Raw genomic sequence first — 11,431 nt, forward strand, 5'->3', positions numbered from 1 at the left:
GGAGTGTTTCCTTAATTTCTCTTTCAGATTTTTCGTTGTTAGTGTATAGGAATGCAAGAGATTTCTGTGCATTAATTTTGTATCCTGCTACTCTACCAAATTCATTGATTAGCTCTAGTAGTTATCTGGTAGCATCTTTAGGATTCTCTACATATATTATCATGTCATGTGCAAACAGTGACAGTTTTACTTCTTCTTTTCTGATTTGGATTCCTTTTATTTCTTTTTCTCCTCTGATTGCTGTGGCTAAAACTTCCAAAACTATGTTGAATAATAGTGGTGAGAGTGGGCAACCTTGTTAGAGGAAATGGTTTCAGTTTTTCACCACTGAGAACGATGTTGGCTGTGGGTTTGTCATATATGGCCATTATTATGTTGAGGTAGGTTCCCTCTATGCCTACCTTCTGGAGGATTTTTATCATAAATGGGTGTTGAATTTTTTCAAAAGCTTTTTCTACATCTACTGAGATTATCATATGGTTTTTATCCTTCAATTTGTTAACATGGTGTATCACATTAATTGATTTGCGTATATTGAAGAATACTTGCATTCCTGGGATAAACCCCACTTGATCATGGTGTATGATCCTTTTAATGTGCTATTGGATTCTGTTGGCTAGTATTTTGTTGAGGATTTTTGCATCTATGTTCATCAGTGATACTGGCTTGTAGTTTTCTTTTTTTGTGACATCTTTGTCTGGTTTTGGTATCTGGGTGATGGTGACCTCGTAGAATGAGTTTGGGAGTGTTCCTCCCTCTGCTATATTTTGGAAGAGTTTGAGAAGGATAGGTGTTAGATCTTCTCTAAACGTTTGATAGAATTCACCTATGAAGCCATCTGGTCCTCGGCTTCTGTTTGTTGGAAGATTTTTAATCACAGTTTCAATTTCAGTGCTTGTGATTGGTCTGTTTATAGTTTCTATTTCTTCCTGATTCAGTCTTGGAAGGTTGTGCTTTTCTAAGACTTTGTCCATTTCTTCCAGGTTGTACATTTCATTGGCATGTAGTTGCTTCTGTTAATCACTCATGATCCTTTGTATTTCTGCAGTGTCAGTTGTTTCTTTTTTTTTTTTTTTTTTTTTTTTTTTATGCGTTACGCGGGCCTCTCACTGCTGTGGCCTCTCCCGCTGCGGAGGACAGGCTCCGGACGCGCAGGCTCAGCGGCCATGGCTCACGGGCCCAGCCGCTCCGCGGCATGTAGGATCCTCCCAGACCGGGGCACGAACCTGTGTCCCCTGCATCGGCAGGCGGACTCTCAACCACTGCGCCACCAGGGAAGCCCAGTTGTTACTTCTTTATCATTTCTAATTCTATTGATTTGAGTCTTCTCCTTTTTTTTCTTGATGAGTCTGGCTAATGGTTTATCAATTTTGTTTATCTTCTCAAAGAACCAGCTTTTAGTTTTATTGATCTTTGCTATCGTTTCCTTCATTTCTTTTTCACTTATTTCTGATCTGATCTTTATGATTTCTTTCCTTCTGCTAACTTTGAGTTTTTTTGGTTCTTCTTTCTCTAGTTGCTTTAGGTGTAAGGTTAGGTTGTTTATTTGAGATTTTTCTTGTTTCTTGAGGTAAGAGTGTATTGCTATAAACTTCCCTCTTAGAACTGCTTTTGCTGCATCCCATAGGTTTTGTGTCATCATGTTTTCATTGTCATTTGTTTCTAGGTATTTTTTGATTTCCTCTTTGATTTCTTCAGTGATCTCTTGGTTATTTAGTAGCGTATTGTTTAGCCTCCATGTGTTTGTATTTTTTACAGTTTTTTTTCCTGTAGTTGACATCTCGTCTCATAGTGTTGTGGTCGGAAAACATACTTGATATGATTTCAGTTTTCTTAAATTTACCAAGGCTTGATTTGTGACCGAAGATATGGTCTATTCTGGAGAATGTTCCATGAGCACTTGAGAAGAAAGTGTATTCTGTTGTTTTTGGATGGAATGCCCTATAAAAATCAATTAAGTCCATCTTATTTAATGTGTCATTTAAAGCTTGTGTTCCCTTATTTATTTTCATTTTTGATGGCCTGTCCATTGGTGAAAGTGGGGTGTTAAAGTCCCCTCCTATTATTGCATTACTGTCGATTTCCCCTTTTATGGCTGTTAACATTTGCCTTATGTATTGAGGTGCTCTTATGTTGGGTACATAAATATTTACCATTGTTATATCTTCTTCTTGGATTGATCCCTTGATCATTATGTAGTGTCCTTCTTTGTCTCTTGTAATAGTCTTTATTTTAAAGTCTATTTTGTCTGATGTGAGAATTGATACTCCAGCTTTCTTTTGATTTCCATTTGCATGGAATATCTTTTTCCATCCCCTCACTTTCAGTCTGTATGTCCCTAGATCTGAAGTGGGTCTCTTGTAGACAGTATATATATGGGTCTTGTTTTTGCATCCATTCAGCCAATGTGTCTCTTGGTAATCCATTTACATTTAAGGTAATTATTGATATGTATGTTCCTATTACCATTTTCTTAATTGTTTTGGGTTGTTTTTGTAGGTTTTTTCCTTCTCTTGTGTTTCCTGCCTAGAGAAGTTCCTTTAGCATTTGTTTTAAAGCTGGTTTGGTAGTGCTGAATTCTCTTAACTTTTGCTTGTCTGTAAATGTTTTAATTTTTCCATTGAATCTGAATGTGATCCTTGCTGGGTAGAGTAATCTTGGTTGTAGGGTTTTCCCTTTCATCACTTTAAATATGTCCTGCTACACGCTTCTGGCTTGCAGAGTTTCTGCTGAAAGATCAGCTGTTAACCGTATGGGGATTCCCTTGCATGTTATTTGTTGTTTTTCCCTTGCTGCCTTTAATATTTTTTCTTTGTATTTAATTTTTGATAGTTTGATTAATGTGTGTCTTGGTGCATTTCTCCTTGGATTTATCCTGTATGGGACTCTCTGCACTTTCTGGACTTGATTGACTATTTCCTTTCCCATATTAGGGAAGTTTTCAACTATAATCTCTTCATATATTTTCTCAGAACCTTTCTTTTTCTCTTCTTCTTCTGGACCCCTATAATTCGAATGCTGGTGCATTTAATCTTGTCCCAGAAGTCTCTGAGAGTGCCCTCAATTCTTTTCACTCTTTTTTCTTTTCTGCTCTGCAGTAGTTATTTCCACTATTTTATCTTCTAGGTCACTTATCCATTCTTCTGCCTCAGTTATTCTGGTATTGATTTCTTCTAGAGATTTTTTTTTTTTTGCGGTACACGGGCCTCTCACTGTTGTGGCCTCTCCCGTTGTGGAGCACAGGCTCCGGATGCGCAGGCTCAGCGGCCATGGCTCAGGGGCCCAGCCGCTCCACGGCATGTGGGATCTTCCCAGACTGGGGCACGAACCCGTGTCCCCTGCATCAGCAGGTGGACTCTCAACCACTGCGCCACCAGGGAAGCCATAGAGAATTTTTAATTTCATTTATTGTGTTGCTCATCATTGTTTGCTCTTTAGTTCTTCTAGGTCCTTGTTAAACGTTTCTTGTATTTTCTCCTTTCTATTTCCAAGATTTTGGATCATCTTTACTATCATTACTCTGAATTCTTTTTCAGGTAGACTGCCTATATCCTCTTCATTTGTTAGGCCTGGTGGGTTTTTACTTTGTTCCTTTATCTGTTGCATATTTCTCTGTCTTCTCATTTTGTTTTATTTACTGTGTTTGGGGTTTCCTCTTTGCAGGCTGCAGGTTCATAGTTCCCGTTGTTTTTTGTGTCTGCTCTCAGTGGGTGAGGTTGGTTCAGTGGGTTGTGTAGGCTTCCTGGTGGAGGGGTCTAGTGCCTGTGTTCTGATTTGTGGGGCTGGATCTTGTCTTTCTGGTGGACAGGGCCACATCTGGTGGTGTGTTTTGGGGTGTCTGTGAACTTAGTATGATTTTAGGCGGCCTCCTAGTTGTTTGGCATGGGGCATCCAGCACTGGAGCTTGCTGGCTGTTGGGTGGAGCTGGGTCTTAGCATTGAGATGGAGCTCTCTGGGAGAGCTCTTGCCGATTGATATTACGTGGAGCTGGGAGGTCTCTGGTGGTCCAACGTCCTGAACTCGGCTCTCCCACCTCAGAGGCTCAGGCCGGAGCACCAAGACCCTGTCAGCCATGCGGCATGGCCTCTGCTGACCCCTTAGTCCCTCCAGTTCACTGTACTTCAGCTACACCTGACATCTTTCAGGTCCTCAACCACATTTAATTCTTTTCCACTTTAGAGACTGTGCACTTGCTGTTCCGTCTTTTCTCTGTTCAGTGGCCACCAACTGGATCCTTAGTTTCATTTAACTTCTTAGAAAACGCATTTTGTTGTTCACAAAGAGAACAGGAGGGCCGTGAGGAAATGTGTCACTTCTTCTAACTGGGCTCCCGGCACTGGAATCCCTGCCTCGCCCCGCAGGCTTGGGGGGGGGGGGCGGGCGTGTGCCGGCGTTTGGGGCGGGCCTTTTGCTCCTGGGGGTCTGGGGAACACCGGGAAAGGCCGGCCATGCGCGTTCACAAGTCAAGGTTTGCACCTCGCCTGCCTGTGCTGCATTTGGCTTTTCTGTTGATATGTCAGGAGCTCTGCCCTACAGCAGGCTGATCTTTGCATGTTAGTTGGTTTGTGTGTTTGGTTTTTTGGAAAGCAGACTATAGTTTATAATTCTTCATCACGTAATGACAAAATAACTACCTGTCTAGAAAATGATTTTGGGAGGCAAGGACATTTTCTGACGTCTTTGTCCTTCTTTTCCCAACACTGTTACTTCAAATGGATTGAAAGTTCATTGTGAAAAATGCACATAAGTTTTCCTAAATTTGTTTTGATGTGGCCTGTCAGGATTATTACTGTTGCTGGGGGTGCATTCCTCGCTCTACACCTCTTGAGCTCTTGTGGCTGTATTAATAATAAAACTGACACTAGACAGATTACCAGGAGAAAAAGGAAGAAGTTAGTGTGGACAGAGGTCTCATAGAAATGGGACCTAAGAAGTGGCAAAGCAGGCACCTTTTCTACTTTTTAGACAAAGAAACAATAAATTTGTGAGGAATTGACAGGACAAAGAAATTTAGGTTTGGGGTGCTCAACTAGTGAATAAACTAAACAGAGTTTGGGCTTCAGGTACTAAATTAAGGAAGTAACAGGGTTTGTTTATACAGGCTTCTTGGCCTGAATTCCTGTCTCTGGTGATAAAGGTATCTTTCTACCTCCAGCTGCAGGGAGTATACCTTTCACATGAGAGATTTATTTCCTGCTTTCAGGGTGACAGAGAGGAGGGTCAGAGTGTCCCTCTTGCATTGGCCATTTCTTAAATAACTTTAATTAAAAATAATCATTATGCCACTGTAGCAACTTTTGGGGTGGTCCACTCTGGGCCCCAACATTACCTATGCAATTACCACTTAGTGTAATGGTTGTATAAAATCATTAAGTGAATTGTAGATGCAGTGTAGTGATTATGTGCCTGGAGTCTACAGCCAGAGTACCTGGGTTTGAATCCTGACTCTGCCACTTAATAGTTGTGAAATCTCATTCTGTGCTCAGTTTTCCCATCTGTACATGGGGCTAATAACAGCACCTTTGTAAAGATGTAAAGTCCTTGGACCAGTACCTGGCATGAAGTCTTTACTGTAAAAGCTTGTTGAATGCAGATTCAGAAATTGGTCCAGATAATTACAACACCTTTAATCAAGATAATAAATGAATAGTACAAGTTCTTCTAAAGGAGGATGTTATGCATTTTAATTTTGACAATACCTATCACTCCCTATAAAAGAACATTATTCCCCCAAAATATAACATACAAAGGCTATTGAAGGAACACTGTGGGACAATCGCTTAATAATTAACCTTAAATACCTTAAAAGAGATATTATAAAATTAAAAAATTTTACTAATGACAAAACACCATGTACTATAATAATAGCCCCCACCTTTGCTTTTGAGGGCAAGATTCAGTTCATTCAATATTTATTCCTTCAAAAAGTACTTTACTTATCGGGCTTCCCTGGTGGCGCAGTGGTTGAGAGTCTGCCTGCCGATGCAGGGGACACGGGTTCGTGCCTCGGTCCGGGAAGATCCCACATGCCGCGGAGCGGCTGGGCCCGTGAGCCATGGCCGCTGAGCCTGCGCGTTCGGAGCCTGTGTTCCGCAACGGGAGAGGCCACAACAGTGATGAGACCCACGTACCGCAAAAAAAAAAAAAAAAAAAAAAAAAGTACTTACCAACTACAATGTTTCAGACTCACTAATCAGTATAGCACAGTAAACTAAGGACACCTTATCTTCATGGAATTTCCAATCCAGTGGTAGAGACAGAAATGAAAAACAAGTTAACTAACAATTGTGTTATTACAATTTCTGAGAAGAACCAGGTGAAAAGAATACTACAAATAAATTACGTAATGCGTATAAAGTGTTTAGGGGAGTTTCTGGTCCTTAGGATGCATACAATAAAAGTTATCTGTGATTATTCATTATTCTAATAATTATTATAATTTATCCAGTTTATTCACCTGTTTAAAAAAAATCCATCATCTTAAATTGAAGTTTCCTGCCCTCTAGTGGGGACTTTGAGTCATAGCCACACAAGCAACTGAGAATCTCAGGTTAAGTGTTTTTAATGTTTCAGCAGCTGTTTAATGAGCTCTCCTGCTGGTTGGGATGCCCAGCACTGTGCTCTATAAGCCATGCAAGACGCTTGCCGGCCACAGGGCCCCGCATGCCCATAACTTCCTTCAGAGGGCCTCCTTGTGCATGCTTGGTGCCATGTGACCTCACCATCCTCCCTGGACACCATCTATAAATAGTCAGTGGCCTGTGAAGTGGCCTGGGGTAAAAGCTCTACTGAATAAGCCTCCCCATATAGGAGGGCGATAGGTCCAGCTAATCAGCCTCAAAGCAGATCAAGACAGAGCCAATTAATCTGCAGTCAAAGAAAAGAGATGGGAAGTATTTGAACCCTGAGGATGACAGTATCAGAGGGAAGAATTCCTGCTATTGACCAGCCAGGGCTGCCTCCCATCCCGAAGATATTGCAGTAGCCCCAGGCAAGTCCAGGTGAGGCTGTGACTGTTGCCTTTTTCCTATCTTCCCTGAACATCTTTACTGTAACCCTGAGTTAACCCAGGTAGTTCCAGTGTTAAAGAACCTAACAAAGACGCTTAAAATAAAAAAAGTATTTATTTGGCTGCACTGGATCCAAGTTGGGGCACAGGGGTCTTTAGTTGTGGCATGTGGGATCTAGTTCCCTGACCAGGGATCGAACCCGGGCCCCCTGCATTAGGAGCACGGAGTCTTAACCACTGGACCACTAGGGAAGTCCCAAAGAAGCTTTAAATATCCATCCCATTTCATCTTTGCAACCTCTTGAGAAACCGGTATTATCATCCCCCCGGGGCTCAGAGAAGTTGAGTTACTTACCCAAAGTCAAACAGCTAATAACTAGCAGCACAGAATTCACACCTTGCTATCAAAGTTCATGTTCATTCCACTACTCCATAACCCATATCCATGGTATTGAAACCTGACTTAAATGGAGATATGAGATTAGATGTTCTCCCACATTTGATTTTAGCAAAAGTCTCCTTTAAAAATAACTAGGTTAGGGCTTCCCTGGTGGCTCAGTGGTTAAGAATTCTCCTGCCAATGCAGGGGACACGGGTTTGAGCCCTGGTCCAGGAAGATCCCACATGCCGCAGAGCAACTAAGCCTGTGCACCACAACTACTGAGCCTGTGCTCTAGAGCCCATGAGCCACAACTACTGAGCCTACGTGCCACAACTACTGAAGCCTGTGTGCCTAGAGCCCGTGCTCCACAACAAGAGAAGCCACCGCATTGAGAAGCCCGCGCACCGCAATGATGAGTAGCCCCCGCTCGCCGCAACTAGAGAAAACCCACGCGCAGCAATGAAGACCCAATGCAGCCAAAAATAAGTAAATAAATAAATATTAAAAAAAAAAAACCCAAAACAACTTGCTGGGGTACAGCCGAGGCCAAGAACCAATAAACTACTTTTTTTTACATTTACATTTTATTTATTTATTTAATAAGTAATACTGTGCATAACGCAATATCCAAAAAACTTTTCAACAGTGAAATTTCCCTCCCACCCCTATCCTCCAGGCATCCTCCTCCCCAGAGGCAACTGGTACTTCTCATGACTAGGACTTTGGTAGCAAATACACATAAATACATTCTCTGCTCTCTCTCAAGACCTTGCTTATTTCAGTTAACAATATTGCATGGATCTCATTCCATGTTAGGACATAAAGGGTGTTCTCGGCTGCTTGATATTCTATTTTATAAAATGTAGTACATTTCTTTAAAAAACAATCCTCTATTGACATTTGTGCTGATATGCACACACACACCCCCCCCCCAAAGCATACAATTTCACGTGTGTGCAAAAATAACTAGGCCATGTACCTAGAAGTAGAATTGTTACTTTAAAAGGCGTATGCAGTTAATAGCTTTGCTGAATTTTAACAAAATGCCACGTAGAGATTGCGCTGCTTTCTATTCAAAACAACAGTAGTTATGAGACGGAACTATTTAAATGGCTGTTTGTCGAGCTACCTAGTTTTGGAGAAACTTTTTATTGTTCACACTCCTGGCACGTCTGTTTGCAGAGGTGCATTTCTATGGGAGTGAGGGGGGCGTGGGGAGGCGGGGCATGAAAGAAGGGATCCACTGTAGGCCTGAGGTCTTGACCCGATCTTTTTTTTTTTTTTAACAACTTTATTGGGGTATAATTGCTTTACAATGGTGTGTTAGTTTCTGCTTTATAACAAAGTGAAGCAGTTATACATATACCTATGTTCCCATATCTCTTCCCTCTTGCATCTCCCTCCCTCCCACCCTCCCTATCCCACCCTTGGCCCGATCTTAACACAGGTGTGGCCTGGGCCCTCTACACTGCCGCCTGGACTCTTGATCTGTTACATATTCAGGGAAAAATAGCAAATCTAACTTCACAGACTTACAGTCGGGACTTTACCCACAGCTGTCCCACCTGTAAATTTTGCCCTTTCTTGTTACCCCGACTATGAGTTTCTGTTTAGGCTGTGTTATCCAAGTTGCAGGCCTCCGCTGTTGTTCACCCACACTCTGGGTGTCTGGATAGCATGTTAATTTGTGCACAGATCCAGATGTGTGCACTAAACACCAAGGAAGGTCACTGAAAGTCCTACCATTCTCTGCTTCTGTTTTTACCAAACAGTTCAACTGCATCTGTTTTTTGTTTTGTTTTGTTTTTTGAATCCCAGGAGGCTTTGTTAACAGCCCCTGGGCTTATGGAAATCACCCAACATGAACTGGCCAGGTGAGAGTTGCTCAATTTGGCATAATTTTCCTGTTGATATTTTTTATATTTAATTTGATTTTTTGATATTCTAATGGGCTCTTTTTGTGTTTTGGTGGATTTGGAAATGGGATGAGTCCAAGAACACAAGGGCATTTGAGGATTGGAGTCAGGTTAAACATTGGCTGAACCTTCAACCTCCTGGGAAGTTCTTTTTCCGTTCGTCCTGGGCTGCTTAGTTCTTTTTCCTCAGAAGCTCTGGGTGGAGATGGACCTGGGCAGACTCCTTACTTCTTCACTGATGAATCCTGAAGGAATAAGCCTTTCATGAGTCTCAACTTAGCTTCTGTGCCCCCAGATTTAGCCCAGATCTCTTGGGAGAGTGGACATTCCATTGAATGGTCAAAGGATAATGAGAGTAGCAATGAAATGGTCTCTGATTTAAAATGTAGATCCCTTGGGCCTTTAGGAAGTTTGTGACCATGAAAGAGAGAGAACCAGGTATCTATAGCTCTGACTTCTCCCTACCTGCCATCTGTAGAAGCAAAAAGCCATGGAGTAAGAAACTGGAGAAAAGTTTTGGTCCATCCAGAAACTGGAATATGTACTTTGCTTGAAGGCTAATTGACATACTACCTGAAGACACCCCGTAATTGTTTATTGACAACAATTACATCCCCCCAAAAGTTCTTATATGAATTCACTTAGGGGTCCAAGCAGAAGGTAGACCTAAATTAAAGAGATTTCAAGCCACCTACAAACATATGAAAAGAGAAAACTCCCTTGAAATAAAACAGCTTAAGATGTTTATGACAAAGGTGGCACTGCAGAGCAGTGGGAGCAGAAGAGTTGATCCTTTTAATACACAATGTCTGGTCAAATGGATATCCTACGGGAAACAAATAAATCTTGACCTCTGCCTCAGATTATACCAAAAACTCAATTCTAGAAGAACTGTAGGTCCAACTGTAAAAAAACAAAAAAAAAAATCAATTTTCTAGAAGACATCATAAAATAATATTTATTTACTTGGGGAAGACAAAGATTGTTTAATCAGGACAGGAAAACTACTGTTAATAAAGGATATTACTGATAAAATGGACTGTATGAAAATTGAGAAATTCTTGATTTCTTATTGGAGATACTGTTAAAAGTAAAAATGCAAAGCATAGAGTGGATATACAAATGTCAGTCAGTAAGTACATATCTAGAAAATATAAAGAACTATAAATCAGTAAGAAAAAGAGATCCAATACAGAAATAGTCAAAAGACTTAAACAGGTACTTCAAAAAAGGGGCCAATAAGCATATAGAAAATGTTCAATCTCCACATCACTGTAGTCAATAGCTGTGCTTTTTACAATAGGTGTAAAGTGAATGAGATAGTCACCCCAACTTTCTTGTTTTCTTCCAGTAGTTCAACAATACATTTAATAACTGTTAGTTGAAATGACATTTGTCCCTGCCATAGTCTAATTGAACTGAATATAAATTTCTTGTTTGAAAGTATGATCATTTCTTCTACCTGCAAATTCCATTTTGAATTCTCCATCTTGGCTAGTAATCATTTGTCTTACTGTTTTTTATAAATGTAGGTTTTGGGACTTCCCTGGAGGTCCAGTGGTTAAGACTCTGTGCTTCCCCTGCAGGGAGTGCAGTTCGATCCCTGTTCAGGGAACTGAGATCCCACATGCTGTGTGGCCAAAAAAAAATGTAGGTTTTATTATTCCTACAGTAGGATATGGTGAGGCCAAAATATCAGATGTCTACCGTTGGAAAGATAGTTTGTTACTCACAGTTTGCAAGAAAAGGGAACATACCATGCCATGTAAGGGCCACACAGGGAAGCACGAGGGTCAGGAGGCATAAAGAGTGAGAGGAAAATGTAGATGAGAGCCATTATTGTGGTTTCCACAGGAAAGAACCGGAGAGGCAGGGTGAATAGGCTTAGGGGTGGCTAGTTTGAATAATTTCAGCGGGTTCTGGGGCAAAGGAGCTGTCCCTCACTGCCTGGTACCTGGCATCACAGGCAGGCCTTTGGTTTGGATTTTCCAGAATCCTAGCTCTGGGCTCGGTTCAGCTGGGTAGCAAGGCCCCTTTGTTCCAACTTTTAGAAAGACACCTGTATTCAGTTCTCAGCCAGTGGGAGCAAATATCGTACTGATGGGAGACATAGCTGAGGAAGTT

The sequence above is a fragment of the Phocoena phocoena genome, chromosome 6 (genome assembly GCF_963924675.1).
Source record: "Phocoena phocoena chromosome 6, mPhoPho1.1, whole genome shotgun sequence".
In the NCBI taxonomy this organism is placed as follows: domain Eukaryota; kingdom Metazoa; phylum Chordata; class Mammalia; order Artiodactyla; family Phocoenidae; genus Phocoena; species Phocoena phocoena.